At 42.2% G+C, this 17,568-nt stretch overlaps 4 non-coding genes across 4 annotated transcripts; 1 reads left to right on the top strand and 3 right to left on the bottom strand.

Moving 5' to 3' along the window:
• Window positions 1–5,066: 5,066 nt before the first annotated feature.
• trnas-aga (transfer RNA serine (anticodon AGA)) lies at window positions 5,067–5,148 on the bottom strand. The gene has a single exon. It is a non-coding gene; the product is annotated as a tRNA-Ser (tRNA).
• Window positions 5,149–11,937: 6,789 nt separating this feature from the next.
• Window positions 11,938–12,011, bottom strand: trnat-ggu (transfer RNA threonine (anticodon GGU)). The gene has a single exon. It is a non-coding gene; the product is annotated as a tRNA-Thr (tRNA).
• Window positions 12,012–12,315: 304 nt separating this feature from the next.
• On the bottom strand, window positions 12,316–12,389 carry trnat-agu (transfer RNA threonine (anticodon AGU)). Its single transcript has one exon. It is a non-coding gene; the product is annotated as a tRNA-Thr (tRNA).
• Window positions 12,390–15,973: 3,584 nt separating this feature from the next.
• trnav-aac (transfer RNA valine (anticodon AAC)) lies at window positions 15,974–16,046 on the top strand. The gene has a single exon. It is a non-coding gene; the product is annotated as a tRNA-Val (tRNA).
• The last annotated feature ends 1,522 nt before the right edge of the window (window positions 16,047–17,568 follow it).

Below are 17,568 nucleotides of genomic sequence, written 5' to 3'. Positions count from 1 at the left end.
TATCGTCTGCACCAACGACACCAAGTCAGATTCCTTGTAAGTGCAAACCCACTTGGCAATAAATTCTGGTTCTGATTACGTGTCCACAGGTAGAAAACATCTGTCTGCATCTGGCTCATCTTCCATAAGCACACTTCCTCTGTCAGCACAAGTGTGGCGTCACTCTTTGTGATGACCAAGCGCATAGTGGGTGTGCTGCTATCCCACAAAAATATAACAGGGAATCGTTAAGAGAAAAAGCCTGATGATTTAAAACATCAAAGCAGCTGAAGGAAAGAAAGGGAATCTTTGCAGAGTAAACCTGCCTGAATGTCTGAAGCTGAAGCTACAGCTCTGTAGTCCCGGACTCACAAAACCCTGATCAGGGATCTGTTGATGCTACTGCTACATGCTAAGTGAGGCCGATCAGCGACGTTACGTTGCATCTTGGGTAGTTTGAATATGAGTAGTAACCTCATGATGCATACCCAACATTTCGGAGAATCTAGTATTATATATAATATTTTGATATACAATCATTGTAAATATTATTCATTTCTTTTTGAGCTACTTGACTCATTTAAATTTCCCCCATTGGGGGATGGATAAAGTATTTTTCTATTCTAGAAGACGCAGACGCAGACAGGCTTCTCGCCCCACCCGTAGGGCCTCTGGTAAAAATCAAATCAAACTTTATTTATAAAGCACTTTTCATACATTAACATGTAGCACAAAGTGCTATACATGTTTAAAAGCAGGTTTGAAAAAAAAGACACCTTATTTCCTTATTTTGAATATATGTCCAATATCCAATATCAAACCAACTTCACCACGGTCTTCAGCAGCAGCTGCAGCAGCAACATTTCCGGAAAGGTACTGGCTTGATTAAATTCATTCTGGACTCTATATCCGACCACATGAAGACCTCGGGACACTTCGGTTTGGCTTTAGGGACCCTCTACTCACTACCACGTAAGTGTTATGTTGTTTGGAGCTGTAGAAGAGGTATAAAAATAGCGTTTTGTAGCGGTGACATGATATGCCTCTCTCACTTCCAGGCTAACGACTTTTGGCTTAAAACGGTCAAATCGAAATTCTCAGAACACATCCGAATGACATGATTTTGATGTCAACTCAACATATGTACTCCCAACATCCCGTAAATGGATCTAAAGTGCATTTTACTCCGGATTATCCCTTTAATCAACTGAAGTACAGCCTTCCTCCTTGCACAATAATGTGGCCCAAAGATGAACAGGCTGGAGGAGAAACCCTCACTTAACCCCTGAAACCACCTCTGCAGCTGTCTGAACAGCGCCTCCAGTCTGGGACATTGGACAAAGAGGTGGTAGACTGTCTCTGACCGAGGGCAGAACAGACAGCCATCCCCTGTGCCAGGATCGAGGTGCACCAGATACCTGTTTGTAGCTATGGCCCCATGTACGATCCTCCATTGGATGTCTCCTGTCCGTTCTGCCCTCGGTCAGAGACAGTCTACCACCTCTTTGTCCAATGTCCCAGACTGGAAAAATTAGAGGACAAATTTGTTGCTCTCGTTTATTTTGTTATAAGGTTAGTAGATGTGCAATGTTCAGCTGTCAGAAATGAAAGGCTAGCCTAATCTTTTGTCATATTTGGCTGTGATCACTTTTTTGTAGCCTATAATAATTTATATAGCCTATGACGTTCTCCCAAACAACCAGCTGTTGTAGTTTCACTTAACTAAAATAAATGCAGTCTACTACCTACAATGGGTGTATAAAAAGCGGAAAATATGTTTGATATTAAATTAGCATGCTACTTTTATTTTGGCGTTACTTCCGCTTCCGGTCTGCCGGCCGTCATGTTCGAATGTAAGAAACGAAAAATGAAAAAAGTAATTTCCAAAAACCAAATTTTGTCCGTTATTTGATTTTGGTTTTTCGTTTTTTTAGGAAGACAGAAAAATCCGTTTTTGGTTTAAAACGAAAAATGGAAAAAGGACACCTATTTCCGTTTTTTCATTTTTTCGTTTTGACAGAAAAACGGATTATACTTTGGTACCCGGACCCGACAGCCAATCAGAGTAGCCTGAAGACCTTTGATCCTGCGACAGCCAATCAGATCAGCCTGAAGACCTTTGATCCTGCGACAGCCAATCAGAGTAGTATGAAGACCTTTGATCCTGCGACAGCCAATCAGATCAGCCTGAAGACCTTTGATCCTGCGACAGCCAATCAGAGCAGCCTGAAGATGTTTGATCCTGCGACAGCCAATCAGAGCAACCTGAAGACCTTTCATTTTGCGACAGCCAATCAGATCAGCCTGAAGACGTTTGATCCTGCGACAGCCAATCAGAGCAGCCTGAAGACCTTTGATCCTGCGACAGCCAATCAGATCAGCCTGAAGACCTTAGATCCTGCGACAGCCAATCAGAGCAGCCTGAAGACCTTTGATCCTGCGACAGCCAATCAGAGCAGCCTGAAGACCTTTGATCCTGCGACAGCCAATCAGATCAGCCTGAAGACCTTTGATCCTGCGACAGCCAATCAGAGCAGCCTGAAGACCTTTGATCCTGCGACAGCCAATCAGGGAAGCCTGAAGACGTTCGGATCCTGCGACAGCCAATCAGAGCAGCCTGAATACGTTTGATTCTGCAACAGCCAATCACATGATGACGTGATTAGTTAACTGAAAATATTTTCATTTTGGTTCATAATTGTTAATGGTTTCTTTTTGTTGTTATTCTGTTAGTTAGTTAGTTAGTTAAGTTAGTTATAGTTATGAAAGGGAATGTTTGAATTGCTACCAGTGTGTGTGCGTGTTATATAGTTCTGTTGAGAATGTGTTTTGAATAAAGTGTTTTTTGTTGTTTGTACTATTTTGTTTACTGGGTACTCCTTTGGTTCCTGAGTTGTGCGTTTGGGTTCAAGTGCTAGTTCTATTAGTTAAACACAAGCCACACAGACATGAGTTGTTTTGTTTTAACACATTCAAACCATTAAAATGGTACTCCACTTTGTCCGCACACCTGCAACATTTTGGTTTCAAAGGAGCAAAATGCAAGGTCACATTACAGGGTCTGACATGTTCACTCTTAACTGTAGGCTATGTCAGGGTGTATTTTACTGTAATCTCCAGCAATCCTGACATGGGCCCAACAGTGAGGAGGACCAACACATTGTCCAGATTGAACAATCTAGATACCAAACTGCTGAAGACCTTGTATGGAGAGCCCGCTGGGACTTTCACTGAGGCAGACAGGAAGAGACTTCAGTGGGTAATCAAAGCAGTAGTAGTATTAGCTAAATGAAGGAACAACATGAATAAGAAAAATCAGTGGAACTCTGTTATTTTATGTCAGGGACACTTTGTTTTGTCCATTTCTCAACATAATCTTATTCCCAATCATACAAGGCTGTAAGACAAACATAATAAATCCCTGGAATAAGGGTGAAGCTTGTCCGCTGACATGTATACATACACAACCGCCATGAGCAAAAAGTTGGGGTAGTTTCGCGTATTACATGGTAAGTGTCGCGGCGAGTTATAATGTAAGACTGGAGAAGGTGGGAATTGACCAGGAGTTAGGCTACACTGGAAGTCCGGGCAAAGTAGGAAATAAGTGAATGGAATGTACACTCTAATACACAGTCAGTATTGTGAAGTGTTACCTAAAGGCCTCTGTCATTGTACAGAGACGCTATGATTTGCTTGTACAGCACCTAAAAAAAAACTCACTGTTGTCCATATTCATAGACACACCCAGCCTCGCTTTCAAACAAGCACTCAAATTCTATAATTGCCATCAGCAAATTATATGAAAATAATATAAAACATCTTTTAAGAAGAAAAAAAAAGACGGTTGTTGCTCTCGTTTATTTTGTTTTAAGGTTAGTAGATGTGCAATGTTCAGCTGTCAGAAATGAAAGGCTAGCCTAATCTTTTGTCATATTTGGCTGTGATCACTTTTTTGTAGCCTATCATAATTTATATATATATAAATTATGCAGTCCATCGCCTTAACCTCTCGGCCGCCTCGTCCTCTCTCTTATAAGTTTGACCATAAAAATTTCCGTCTTAAACTACAGCTGGTATAATTTTGATCTCAAAATTGGAGCCTCATTAGATACAATGGCCTTGCGTGCAGAGGATATGAATTCATCCTCCTTTCACAAAAATAGAATCATTATTATCTAAATGTGATTTCATGTAGGTATGTTTGAGGTTGTTTGATTTAAAATTGGGCGAAACAAAAGCAATTGCACTTAGGATAAGTCAAATTTAAGGTTGGGGTTATTACAATCTCTTCAGAATATACCCAAATATGGAAGACAAACTATGTCAAATCATAAAGGGCTTGCTTTCCAGGCAAAATGTGGCGGGATTTATGTCCACACTCCTCAGAAATTTTTTAGGTGCTCTTCTGGTGAGAGGCCTTAATGATCATCTTATAAAGACAAACCAACTAATGTTTTAAAACGGAAAGAAAAAAGAATCTGCAAAACCATGAAACACTACGGATTTTCCATGTCTCAGTGATCCAACGCAAGACTCGATAGACTTGATACATTCAACCACTGAAAAACACTCTGAGAAAAACCAACAAGCTCCAGTTGTGAGATCTATTCCTTTTGATGCATCAAGGAATGGATCGTTTGGTCAGAAATGGTTCGTTAATTTGGAAGCGCTAAGAATACATCAACCGAAGGGGAATTAGCTCAAATGGTAGAGAGCTCGCTTAGCATGTGAGAGGTAGCGGGATCGACGCCTGCATTCTGCAGTCGTCTTTCTCTTGTTCTCTGTGGAGGAAATGATTAACAGCTGCACGTAGCAAAGGTGGGTTTAAACTGAAAGGAAGACAGCGCTTTCACATTAGCCTGAAGTCAGACTCAAAATTCTTCATGATAGATTCAATCGCCCAAATGAACCTAGTGCAAGCAAATAAAAATATTGCGACAAAAGCATCGTTTGAAAAGCCTGCTTGTAACAAGTGGAATCAGAATTACAAACAACACACCAGCACACAACTTGACGAGAATGGGATTCGAACCAATGCATGATTCTTTCTAAGTTAACTTTTAGCAACCCTGAGTCAATAATGTTATCGTTGTCGGCAGGACTCGAACCTGCGCGGGGAGACCCCAATGGATTTCTAATCCATCGCCTTAACCTCTCGGCCACGACAACCACATACAGGTGCGTTCACCATTGACATTCAACGGTTACAAAACATCATTTTCATGAAGGACTTCAACTCCTGAGACAGACCTAAGTTATGGCGATCAAGAAAAAGCTTTTTTGTTTGTTAGAAATGGTCAGTCTTCGAAATGTGTCAGAGGAAGGAGTTGTCTCTTCAGAGATCAATCTGTGCAGAAGTTCATGTGATCAACGACACGTCTGGCCTTTGTTTTGTTTAATCAAATGGTCTAAGGAACTTGTGCTTCTTTCCAGGTTAACTTTTAGCAACCCTGAATCAATAATGGAGCCTCTCCGTCGGTAGCCCATCGACGGCTCGTGACGGAGCCGCCGAGGAGCGTGAGCCACGGGGCCGAGCCTGGTGCTCCGCAGAGTGTCTGTGAGCCGGAGAACAGGAGAACAGAGGAGGACAGCCTGTCCTCCTCTGTCCTCCGGCCCACGCAGCCGCCTCGAGCACCAGGCTCGTCTAGTAGCCTATTAGTTAGCACTAGATGCTCAACTATGCAACTAATTTCTCTCTATGACTAAATGAATAGCTGCATGATGGTCAGAAGAGAAAACTAAAGTCACTCTTAGTGTATGAACTCACCGTTGTCACTGTCCACTTGCTGTCACTAAACATGTTGCTCACGTGCACTGCGTCCCAGGCTCGTCTGTTAGCCAATTCGCTCTGTGCAAGACTCTACTCCCGTTCTACTTCCGCTCTCTCTCTCGAGTGTGTGATCCACTCCTTCCGGTGCTATCGCTAACTAGCTAGCAGTAGCCAGAAGTAATAGCTAGATAGATAGATCTCTCTCTCTCTCTCTGTCTCTCTCTCTCTCTCTGATATTTATAGTAGTAACTATGTACTGTGTGTAGATAACATTTAGGACAGTTGTCCTGTAGATACTTTAGATTTGTAGATTTTCAGCACCCTGAAAAGTACAAACTTTTCAGAACTAGAGGTAACGATTCAATCAGGTTTACATAGCTATACAAGCACAGTCTTGTTTGGTTGTGGTGGTGTTCATCTTTACAAATCTATACAAAACCTGAAGTGATAATGGTCACTAATGAAGGCTTACAACTGACCTGAGACCATACCTTTTGTACTCATTTAAATGAGAGCCCGAGTGTAAAAATCTATGTGGGTTGTTGATATTGGATTATTGAATAAGTGTTGTTCAATATTTACTTAGTAAATTCTACATGTTGTAATGTCATCTCTGTGCGTTTTCATTTTAATTTCAAGTCAGGAAAAACCCAAAGCTAATGTAACGATGACAATGACACCAAGACTGTTTTTGAATTAAAGCTGCGGGCGGCAACTTTTTTTTAGTCATATTAGCTTGAACTGTGATGGGATTCTGGAAGTAGAATATTAAATAGGCTGTTTAGGAAAAATAACGAAATCTGTAGCTCCCCCTGAAGCCTGTAATCTTGCTTGCAAAAACCGAGCGCTCCCGGCTGTTTTTAACCAATCAAGTTAGGGTGGAGGAATCCTACCTGTCAATCACAGCTTGTGCACACGCTGCTGAGCGTGAGTCTGCCCCAGCTTGTGTGCGCTCACACTGGTGTGAACTCACGTGCACAACCTCGTCCACAGAGGGGGAGGGGTTTGGGGGGCGATTCGGAGCTTGTTAGGCCTATTTCAGACCAGGGCGGCAAAGCGTGGCGGAACGGAAGCGATTTTCACCGGCGGAGGTGAAAATACATGGAAACAGATCTGTCCTTGCACACCGACGCGGCGGTAGTCGGGCGGTAGCGGCGCGGAGACGCCTCCGTCCCGCGCTGCTTATGGAAAATAGAACTCGAGCGGAATTTGGACGGCAGCGGCCGGCGGTGTCTCGTTGAAATGAATGGGGAAATTAAACCAGCTATGTATTCATGTCTTCGAACTTTTTATTGAAACGGTGATGACCACCCACCGGTTTTAAGGAGCGCTGCTGCTCTTCTTCTGTCGAAGTAAACACGATGGTCTAGAGTAACATAAATAAAATGAAGTTATCAACAATAATAAACCAATAATGTAAAACTTCACTGCGGAGTTATAAAATAGTCAACTCGGAGAGGCAAAGACAAAACTTACCAATTTCACTGAACAAGTCTCTGGTGATAACTGTCGGTGTTTTCAACAGTGGCCAGATAGCTTCTGTCTCAGAGACACCTCCCCCAACCCCCTCTTAGAAAACAACAACGAGCAACTTGTAGGCCTAAAGCTACTATTATTGTTATTATCATTATTATTATTATTATTTTATTATTATTATTGTTATTGCATCTATATGCGCAGTTAAATACATAGTCTGTGGGATTTGCAGACAGGGCTGGAGCGGAACTACCGCGGCCGCGGACTGTCCGGTGTGAAAAGCCAAGTTGAACACACCGCCTGATAACCGGCGTAAGACTGCCGTCGTTTCGCTGCCGCCACGCCACGCTCTGGTCTGAAATCGGCCTTAGAGGTTGGGGGAGGGACCTGAAAGTTGTATCAGTTTTTCGACTTTAGACTCGCAATTTTGAAAACCTGCCGACTGCAGCTTTAATAATTTATTATTACATATTCAAAAGATGCACACATCTCATTACAACAATGAACAATACAACCTCTACACTGGTAGAGATTTGCACTTACACACAATAAAGATCAGTTCAGGTTTTGTATAGATTTCTAAAAATGAACAAGATTGGAAGAACTGATGGTTTGAACTGACTGAAAGAACTGATCATTTGAACTGACTGAAAGAACTGACCATTTGAACTGATTGAAAGAACTGATCATTTGAACTGACTGAAAGAACTGATGGTTTTAACTGATTGAAAGAACTGATGGTTTGAACTGACTGAAAGAACTGATCATTTGAACTGATTGAAAGAACTGATCATTTGAACTGATTGAAAGAACTGCTGATTGAACTGATTGAAAGTGCTCCCAATTCATTGCTGAGTTGCCCATGCCTTCACTAACGGCCCATTCTGATAATTGACCAGGAAGCAGGCCACACTGAACAATTCGTCAATGTTCCCACATATAGACAGTGGTATCTCCTTGTCGAAGAGTTTGTTCTCTTTCACTCTCCTTATGCACCTCTCCACGTGCACTCTCAGCCATGCAATTGACTGCGTCTGTCTGACATCCTCTCGACTCATTTGTTGTTTGTTGCTGAGAAAGGCAGGCCGGTACACCTTACAAGGAGCAAGGTTGTCCACAACAAACCCTTTGTCCACCATGATGGCCATACCTGGCTTCAGCAGCTTTACAATCCCGGACTGCTTAACTCATTGGCTGCCATTGACGTCTATAGACGTCAATTTTAAAAAAAAACGTTGACTGCAAAAGACGTCTATAGACGTCAATTGCGTTTTTAACGGAGCGGGCTGGGGGACAATCTAGCGGAGTTTGTCACTATATCTTAGGCTTGTAAACACTAAACAGAGAATATACTGGCAAAATTACCCGCAAGGTGGCAGCAGTGCCACTTTGCACAAAAAAAAAAAAGCTTGTTTTCCCTTTTGTTTTCTTTTTTTCGTGAAACCAACCTATGTTCTACTGTCTATTACTAAAGGACTGAAAATGGTAGAAACAAACTTTTTTTTCCTGATGAAAGAAGAGAGTCTACTCTTTCGTTTGGTAATTTCGGTGTGTACATAGTCATAAGACACACCTTTCTGTGGGTCTTGGAAAATCAGTCAAAATACTGTAAAACACTTGGCAGTATGGGTCTCTCTGCACTGAAAATGGCTGGCAGCCACTCATAGAGCCTGCATACAGTCCGGACACAAAGGTGGCAGCACCGTGGGGTGCCATGCCAATCAAGGCCTTGAATGTAGTGTGAGATTTGTATGTGGAAAAAAACTCACTCTGAAGGAGCAGAGAGGATGGCGTCTGACAAAATATCTCTGTACAATAAAGGACCGCCTGTGTGTCAGAAAAAGCTGCAAACTCAACTGGCAGGTGAGCTCTCACTGTCGCTGGAGGAATCCAAAGGCGCTGGCTTCCTAACAGGCAGTACAGGAAATGAGTCCATGTGGAGATGATTCCACTTGCAGCAGTGCGGTGAATGCTGAACCTCTCTGCAAGATCCCTGGGAGGAAAACCCACTGACAGGTACATCAGGAAAAGAAGAAACTCAGTTTCTGTTGAGATATAAAAACAAAAGGCCTCTGTTTAGTTACCTTGACATTGACATTATTATTACAAAGCATAAATCAGAAAAATTTTGTTTTGTTTTGTTTTTGTGTGTTGTTGTTTTGTTTGTTTGTTTGTTTTCAGTAACGTTTCAAACATTATGCATTGATGTTTGGTGAGTAATTTGTTTTTTTTATGTGAAAGCAATAAAAAATATATTAACAAAAAAAGCCTACACCTTTTAATATCACGTCACATTACGCCATCACTTACCGTTGCTGGGTGATGGACTGTGCTGGTGCTGGCAGAGGCTGCCTTGGCGATAGTTATGCGCACCATCTTGTGAGTCACGGCAGGTTCGATTAATGTCCAGAATGCCATGAAACTCCTGTAGGACGCAAACCTGGTATAAAACCGCACGTCATCATCTGATGCAGACAGACGCTCGATGCCAAAATGCTGACGATGTTTGAGGACTTTTAATTGCTGCTGTAACTCCCTAACCTGACGACGTAGAGCTTCGTTCTCGTTGGCTAAATTACTCGCCCTCGCTCCTGTTTGAGGGACTACACAGTAACCGTGATCTGGAGCCATTTCGGTCTCCATCTCCGAGTCCGAGTCAGACTCTGGGGCAGGACTCTCAGCCCGCGGACGCCGTTCCCAGACACTTGGTCTGGGCGCAGGTAGTTCGTACCCATTCCAAGAAAAGTAAACCGGTACGGATCCCTTCTCCAACCTCCTCAGTCCCCCGGCAGACACGTTGAAATCAGCCTGCTTAAAGATGCCTCTCCTGGTGGCAAGTCCAGAAATGTTTTACAAGAACAATGGGTGACACGCAACGTTTGGTATCAATTGGCGAATTATTCTGTTAAATCTGTCACAGATGCTTGTTGTGTGGTTTGTATGAAAGACGCACAGCCTGTTGCTTTTACAGGAGTGCCTGGGGAAGTTGATCCTTTAACTTGTACTGCCTATGCCATCTGCTCTAATGGCAGTCGTAATGTGACGCTGTACCTGCCTGAAGTTGCCCCTGAGATGACGTCTCCATTCCGTGGTATGAATTGTATTTATCACCTGTGTTTGACACATTGTTGGCTGATGAGAGGAAGTTATTTTAAGGGCGTGGATGGCAAATATTTTAGTAAGGGAGACCATTATCCTTGGATTACTGAATGCCACTCACCAGTCGCATTATTCCACCACCGCCACATTTTAATACTATAGCAAACTATATAAATACTTATATAGTTTGCTATGAATCCCAACCTGAACCTGCAAATGAATTCAACAGACATGCCCTGGGCAGTGTCCCCCCTGACATGTGTAATGTTACCGTCCCTGTCACATGGGGAAGGAGTAGTACTCAGAATTCAGTAGCTTTTCATTGTATTTTTACTTATTGCCTATTTGATTCTCCCTCCATGTCTCATTGGATTTTTAATGACACTTTGCATTCCACTGGCCCTGTCCCTGACATGTTTTGTCTGTGTGGCCGTCACAGTAAGCTACATTCCAGTTTGCCTGCCAATTGGACTGGTAGGTGTGTCCATGTGATGTTGGTGTATAATGTCCGTATTGCTGTTGACCCTTTTGCTCCTCAAGCCACCCGCTCAGTACGCAAACGCTCTGTTCCTGGCAGTTTTGATGATCGTGTCTATGTAGATGCAATTGGAGTTGGGGACTCCAATTGCATCTACATAGACAGGGTCCCTGACGAATACAAAGCCAGAAATCAGATAGCTGCTGGTTTTGAGTAACAAAAATGTGGACTGGATCAATTATCTTTTTTATAACCAACAGCATTTTATTAATTACACTCATGATGCCATTGAAGGACTAGCTGAAGAGCTAGGCCCCACACTTTGAGAAGCACTGATTAAAGCCATGAGATGAAGTGCCTCCAAGTACAGATTGCTTTGGAAGTCCAGCACTCCTGGAGCACTGCTGTACCCAGTTATGGCACCATGTTGATGTACATAATAACACATTAAGGCACTGCTGGGATTTGAACCCAGGATCTCCTGTTTACTAGACAGACCAACTAAGCCACAGCGCCACATGGTTCATAAAACTGATGAAAGAATAAAGAGCAGGATCTGGATCCACCTCAGAAAGTGTTTTTTGTGATTCTGTACCTCAAGAATAGTTAAAGTCATGAGTAGAAGTGCCTCTAATTGGTTCAAAACTTCATCATATTTTGCAGATATTGTTGGGTTTTCAACTCAGATCCTGCTGTTCATGAGGAAGTCACTTTCACCAGTTACAGCCAGATCTCATGAAGCGGTGTACTTATTACACGCCAAGTCATTTACTGTGTTTTTACAAGGCTTTTTTATGCTTTTGCGTATTATTTTCCGCTACATATTTCAAGGAAATGACGTCCTGCCCTCAGCTTTTACTCTAACTCTGACTATTTCACGGTTTGTAAGTTCATTTTGATGTTATGTAGTGTGACAGGAGGAGAACCTCCACCGTACTGTACCCTAACCATTTGACTTGTTATGTGAACGGAGGAAAATTACACTCTGAAAGTATAAAATAGGCATAAATGAGACTTTAAAAGCTGTGTTGTATTTAGATGCACTTTCATTAAGTGGACCAGTGAAAAGGTTTTAGTAGAAAGCTGATAATAAGCTGCTTTACATGATAAGTCATAGCTTGCTCTGAAGGACAATAGGCACTGCTGGGATTTGAATCCAGGATCTCCTGTTTACCAGAAAGGCACTTTGACCAACTAAGCCACAGCGCCACATGGTTCATAAAACTGATGAAAGAATAAAGAGCAGAAACTGGATCCACCTCAGGAAGTGGTTTTTGTGATTTATTTCCGAAATTCATGTGATCTCTGCATAAATAAGGGCTTGATGTTATTCAAATTATCTCTATTTGTGAAAACATTGGATATGGTCCCAGTTCAATCTTCTGTACCTCAAGAATAGGTTAAGCCATGAGATGATGTGCCTCCAAGTACAGACTGTTTTGGAAGTCCAGCACTCCTGAAGCACTGCTGTAAACAGTTATGGCACCATGTTGACGTACATAATAACACCTTAAGGCACTGCTGGGATTTGAACCCAGGATCTCCTGTTTACTAGACAGGCACTTTGACCAACTAAGCCACAGCGCCACATGGCTCATAAAACTGATGAAAGAATAAAGCAAACATTTTGGTTGTTGTTTGTCAGTACTTAAAATCAAAATTACTTTTTAAGATAGTAAGTAAGTGTTGTTTCTAAGTGCTTGTTAAATTGATTATTTAAGATAGTAATTAAGTGTTTTTTAGGCGATGTGAAAACCGTTTGCTGTGACTTTCAAATCTGCTTCAAAAACTGGACGTGTTTCTTCAGATAAACTCCTGACCAGCTGTGAAAAAGCAGTGAAAATGTCTGGCCTGTAGAAACTTTGTGATGTCAAACAAGATCAGAGATGACATTGATTGTGATGTCACTACAGTGATGACATCACAGCTTTGTGAAGGCTTCTGTTCTGTCTCTTCTGGTCTGTGGTTCCAACCACAGATTCTGGATGGAACTGAAGTCCGGATTCCAGAATGTTGATTTGTGTTCTCTGTTAATCTCTGGACGACTTCAGCTGATTACTTCCTGTCACTGTCACGTTGGAAGGTCCACTTCTGCCAGTTTTTCAGCAGCCAGTATCATGTTTTCCACCAGCAGTGTTTTCCAAGACAGAATAATGTCAGTTTGTTTCAAATGTTGCCAAAATAAACTATTACAATTACAACAAATGTCATCTCAGGGCACTTCAGTAATAAAGTCCAATTCAGGCCAATTGGAGTTCAATTCATTGTAATTATAATTCAATTAAAGCTATGGTAGGTAATCCTAAAGAGCTAGCAAGATTTGAAAGTGTCCCCTCCTCTAAGCTCCAACCCCCCCTCCCCATTCCGTCAGTGCTTCATCCAAAGCCGGTGGAACCGCATGCGCACATGGAGCAGGGAGCCGGCAGAGGGGGGCGTAGGCAGAAAGCAGAGGCATCTGATTGGTTTTTTGTAGGCGACCAATCCGAGATCAGCGTCCCGCTGATCTCGGATTGGTCAGCTTTTTCTCAGTCCTGCAGCTGCCACAGAGGTCTGATTATTTTCGTCCCTTTTTCTAAATACATCTTGTATAGATTTCTCTCAGGATAGATGGACCATTTCACCCAGTATTACAAAATGTGTTTCTGAACAGGATTACCAACCATGTCTTTAATTCAATTCAGAATGAATCCAATTCATTCATACAGAGCAATTCAAAAACTATTTCCTAGCTAAGGAAACCAACAGATGGCACCGAACTTGCACTATTTCTAATTAGATATAACTTTTTAATAGTTCTAAGATCATATCTTTCTGGCTTTATTTGCATTTTACAAAGAGTCCCCAGTAATTATGAAAGTGGGGTTTTAATTAGAAGAAAAAGCTTCAAAATAAAGTGATTTTTAGGAGTATGCAGGGATTCATTTCCATCTAATGAACAGGTCAGTTATATTAAACAGTGGGCCGTGTGAGCAGCAATCAGGGGAGTAAGGAGTTCACAGATCATAGACAGAGGCAACCGTCCAACTATTCAAAGCTTTTAAAATGAGTAATAAAATCTGACAGGTAACCAGGGAAGGAAGGACAAGAGGCAGGGAGGTGGGCAGCCACTGTGTGGCCTGGTGTGGGAATAATCACCTCAGCTGCTGATTTTAGGAGGAGCACCAATAAGCCAAACAGCGTCTCCATCCCAGGAGAAGAGGTGGCTGAGGAACACCTGGGAGTTTACCTGTTGCATATCTCTTATAAGTCTGTGGTGCAGAGTGCATCTTTCTTCAGCACCATCTGCGGTGGCAGCAGCATCAGAGCCAGCGACTCAAAGAAACTGAGCAAACTGCTAAAGAAGGCTGGCTCTGACCTGGGGACTGCTTTGGAGCTGTGTTTGATGAGCACTCACTTCTTTTTTTTTTTTTAAACCCCTTGTCCTGTCCAGCATTATGGCAGCAGAATTGTTATTGTTACAATACTTTTGTTACATGATGTGATAGTGTGATGGTGCCGAACCGGACCGGGGGACAGAGAGAGAGGGAGAGCGAAGAAGGGAAAAAAAGGAACAGAAATATGAAGAGACAAACATAGAAAACAATGAAAAATCAGACAACCAGCTGTTACACCTGTAAAAACAAAACTGAAGACAATCCAAGGCTTTTTTGCGGAATCCAGCCTTAGAGGCACCAGGAGCACCTGTAAGCAGACAAGCAGAGAACAAACACACAAACAAAAAAGCACAAGCAGCAGCAATCACATGGCAACTTTCCATCAAGGAATCGAATCCTGTTCCTCCGCTTGACAGGCGGATTCTAACCTTTGACCAGCGAATTGTCAAGAATTTGGATGACTGAGAGCGTAAATTGTCTGTGGAAAGGGTTCCATGGTGTAAAGGTCAGCACTCTGGACTCTGAATCCAGTGATCCGAGTTCAAATCTAGGTGGAACCTTCAGGTTTGTGCTGTCATGGTTGTGTTCTGGAAAGAAGATGAGTTGAGTAGGCTAGTCACTTGTCAAATGACACCAGAGTGCTCAATTCCAGCTGAGAGGATCTGTGGTATGTGATGTCACACCTCTGTGTTGCTAGTTGAATCTTTTTTGGTTTCTTCTTGCATATTCATTTACCATGCTTCTATTTATCCATGCTCTCCTAGAGGAGTGTGTTACAATCCCACTTCTTACTCAATTTGTTGAAACAAAATTTGGGAAAACTTACCTCATTCTTTGGCTTCCGGAACACTAGTGAATAGGCATGGCTTCAGTTTCCATAGTGTAGTGGTTATCAAGTTCGCCTAACACGCGAAAGGTCCTCAGTTCGAAACTGGGCGGAAACATTACTTGCTCCTCCTTTATTTATTTCATCCTTGTGTGAAGATGTATGACTGCACATTAATGATAGCAACATCAACATATTCATAATTATGGATAGGAGGGGAGCCTCATCTGCTATTCTTGACATGTAAAGTACATTTTTGCAGGTTTTAAAAAGATTTTCTGATGCTGTTGTTTGAAACGGACTTTGGCAAACCCCTAGCTGCTGAGCTAAAATGGCAACCTTCGTTAAAGGAATCGAACCCTGTTCCTCCGCTTGACAGGCGGATTCTAACCTTTGACCAGCAAAGATACAGAATGTGTTGCTTGACTGTCGTGCCAATTCTGAGAATACAAGCTGTAAGAGTATCACTGAAAAATTGACAAAAAAAACACGTTGCTAAAACCCTTTCAGTGTCAAGCATTTGCATGACTGAGAGCGTAAATTGACTGTGGAAGGGGTTCCATGGTGTAAAGGTCAGCACTCTGGACTCTGAATCCAGTGATCCGAGTTCAAATCACGGTGGAACCTTCAGGTGTGTGCTGTCATGGTTGTGTTCTGGAAAGAAGATGAGTTGAGTAGGCTAGTCAGTTGTGAAATGACACCAGATTGCACGATTGATCAATTCCAGCTGAGAGGATCTGTAGTATGTGACGTCACACCTCTGTGTTGATAGTTGAATCTTTTTTGGTTTCTTCTTGCATATTCATTTACGATGCTTCTATTTATCCATGCTCTCCCAGAGGAGTGTGTTACAATCCCACTTCTGACTCAATTTGTTGCAACTCCACAAACTCTTTCCGCTAGCAACAAAATTTGGGAAAACTTATCTCATTCTTTGGCTTCCGGAACACTAGTGAACAGGCATGGCATCAGTTTCCGTAGTGTAGTGGTTATCACGTTCGCCTAACACGCGAAAGGTCCTCAGTTTGAAACTGGGCGGAAACATTACTTGCTCCTCCATTATTTATTTCATCCTTGTGTGAAGATGTATGACTGCACGTTAATGATAGCAACATCAACATATTCATAATTATGGATAGGAGGGGAGCCTCATCTGCTATTCTTGACATGTAAAGTCAATTTTTGCAGGTTTTCAAAAGATTTTCTGATGCTATGGTGTGAAACGGACTTTGGCGAATCCCTAGCTGCTGAGCGAAAATGGCAGCTTTTATGAGTATTAAAGGAGACATAGGACTCTTTAAACAAGTTAGAATTGGTCTATGGCACTGATGCCATGGTAACGGCCCGCGGGCTGGAACCGGCCCGAATGGACATCACAACCGGCCCGGTTACATCAGTGGTTGAGAAGTTTTTTTTTTTTTAAATAAATAATACTATTATCAACAAATTTAAATCTACTTTTGTTTTTTGATCCTTAACCCCCTTGTGTCTAAGGCCTTTTCAGAGACTTTGAGGCAGTTTTCATCACCTTGACATTTTCAAGTATTTCAACTAACTGTAAACATCTATGCAAAAGTGACACATATGGTTGTATTCTGAAAAGCCTAACAAAAAACAATATGAGAGTGAGTGAATGTAATACAAACAAGTTTTATTTCAATTGAGGGGAAACACAACTGTACAAAAAAACAAGTTTTAGAGGTCTTCAAACAGTGCAAGAAAACGCACTATAAATAAATCTAGCCAAGACTTTTGAAGGTTGAACCTTGTAAACAAAAGTGTTGGCTGCATAAAAGTAAAAAGTGCAGTCAGAAATGTTTTGTTGTTTTCACACAAACTCTAAAAAAGTTTTTGTAACTCAAGGCAGTGTCCCTGTCAGTTGAATACTAATTAGATGGGTGTGTAACACCCCTGATTCCCCCCACCCCCCTGTCACTCTCCATGTGATAATTGTCTGTCACTGGCAGGACATTGCTGCCTTCCCCCACATGCTGGCTGAATGGGGCGTGTTCTCACCTGTGAATAGCCACTCAATCACCTGGTACTTTACATGTGAATAGCAATAGGTGTGGCCGAGGAAGCTGCTGCAGTCTGCGACTACAGAAAATCCAAAGATTTCTGTTCACTCTCTTTAAAAAGGGCCAGCTGTATAATTTATATATATATTATATATTTGAAAACTAGAAGTTTCAAGGTTTTTAATGGTGTCACTTATATGTTTGAATGACAAAAACTCACAGAGTTACAGATGTGTTTTTGGAGATGTGTCAAAAATGCCCACCGGTGGGCATTAGACCCCAGAGTGTTAATGGTTTTAAGTATAATATTCATTTAATTAATTTCCACGTAATCCAACAGTTTGTCTCTCGCTCGTGCCGGTCTCAGTACCTCGGACAGAGACCTGTGCACGCGCCGCAACAGAGACCGGCAGCGCGTGCACTGTCCAAGGTACTAACTGACGAGTCGCGCGACATCAGTCAGGAAGGATGTTGTCTAAAAAGCGCAAGGTTGACTCTGAATGCAGAATCTTTCAGGAGAGATGGAAAGAAAAGTATTTCTTTTGGGA

This window comes from Odontesthes bonariensis, chromosome 11 (genome assembly GCF_027942865.1).
Source record: "Odontesthes bonariensis isolate fOdoBon6 chromosome 11, fOdoBon6.hap1, whole genome shotgun sequence".
Classification (NCBI taxonomy): domain Eukaryota; kingdom Metazoa; phylum Chordata; class Actinopteri; order Atheriniformes; family Atherinopsidae; genus Odontesthes; species Odontesthes bonariensis.
The sequence above is the reverse complement of the archived record's forward strand: the minus strand, read 5'-3'. Positions and strand labels throughout refer to the sequence as shown.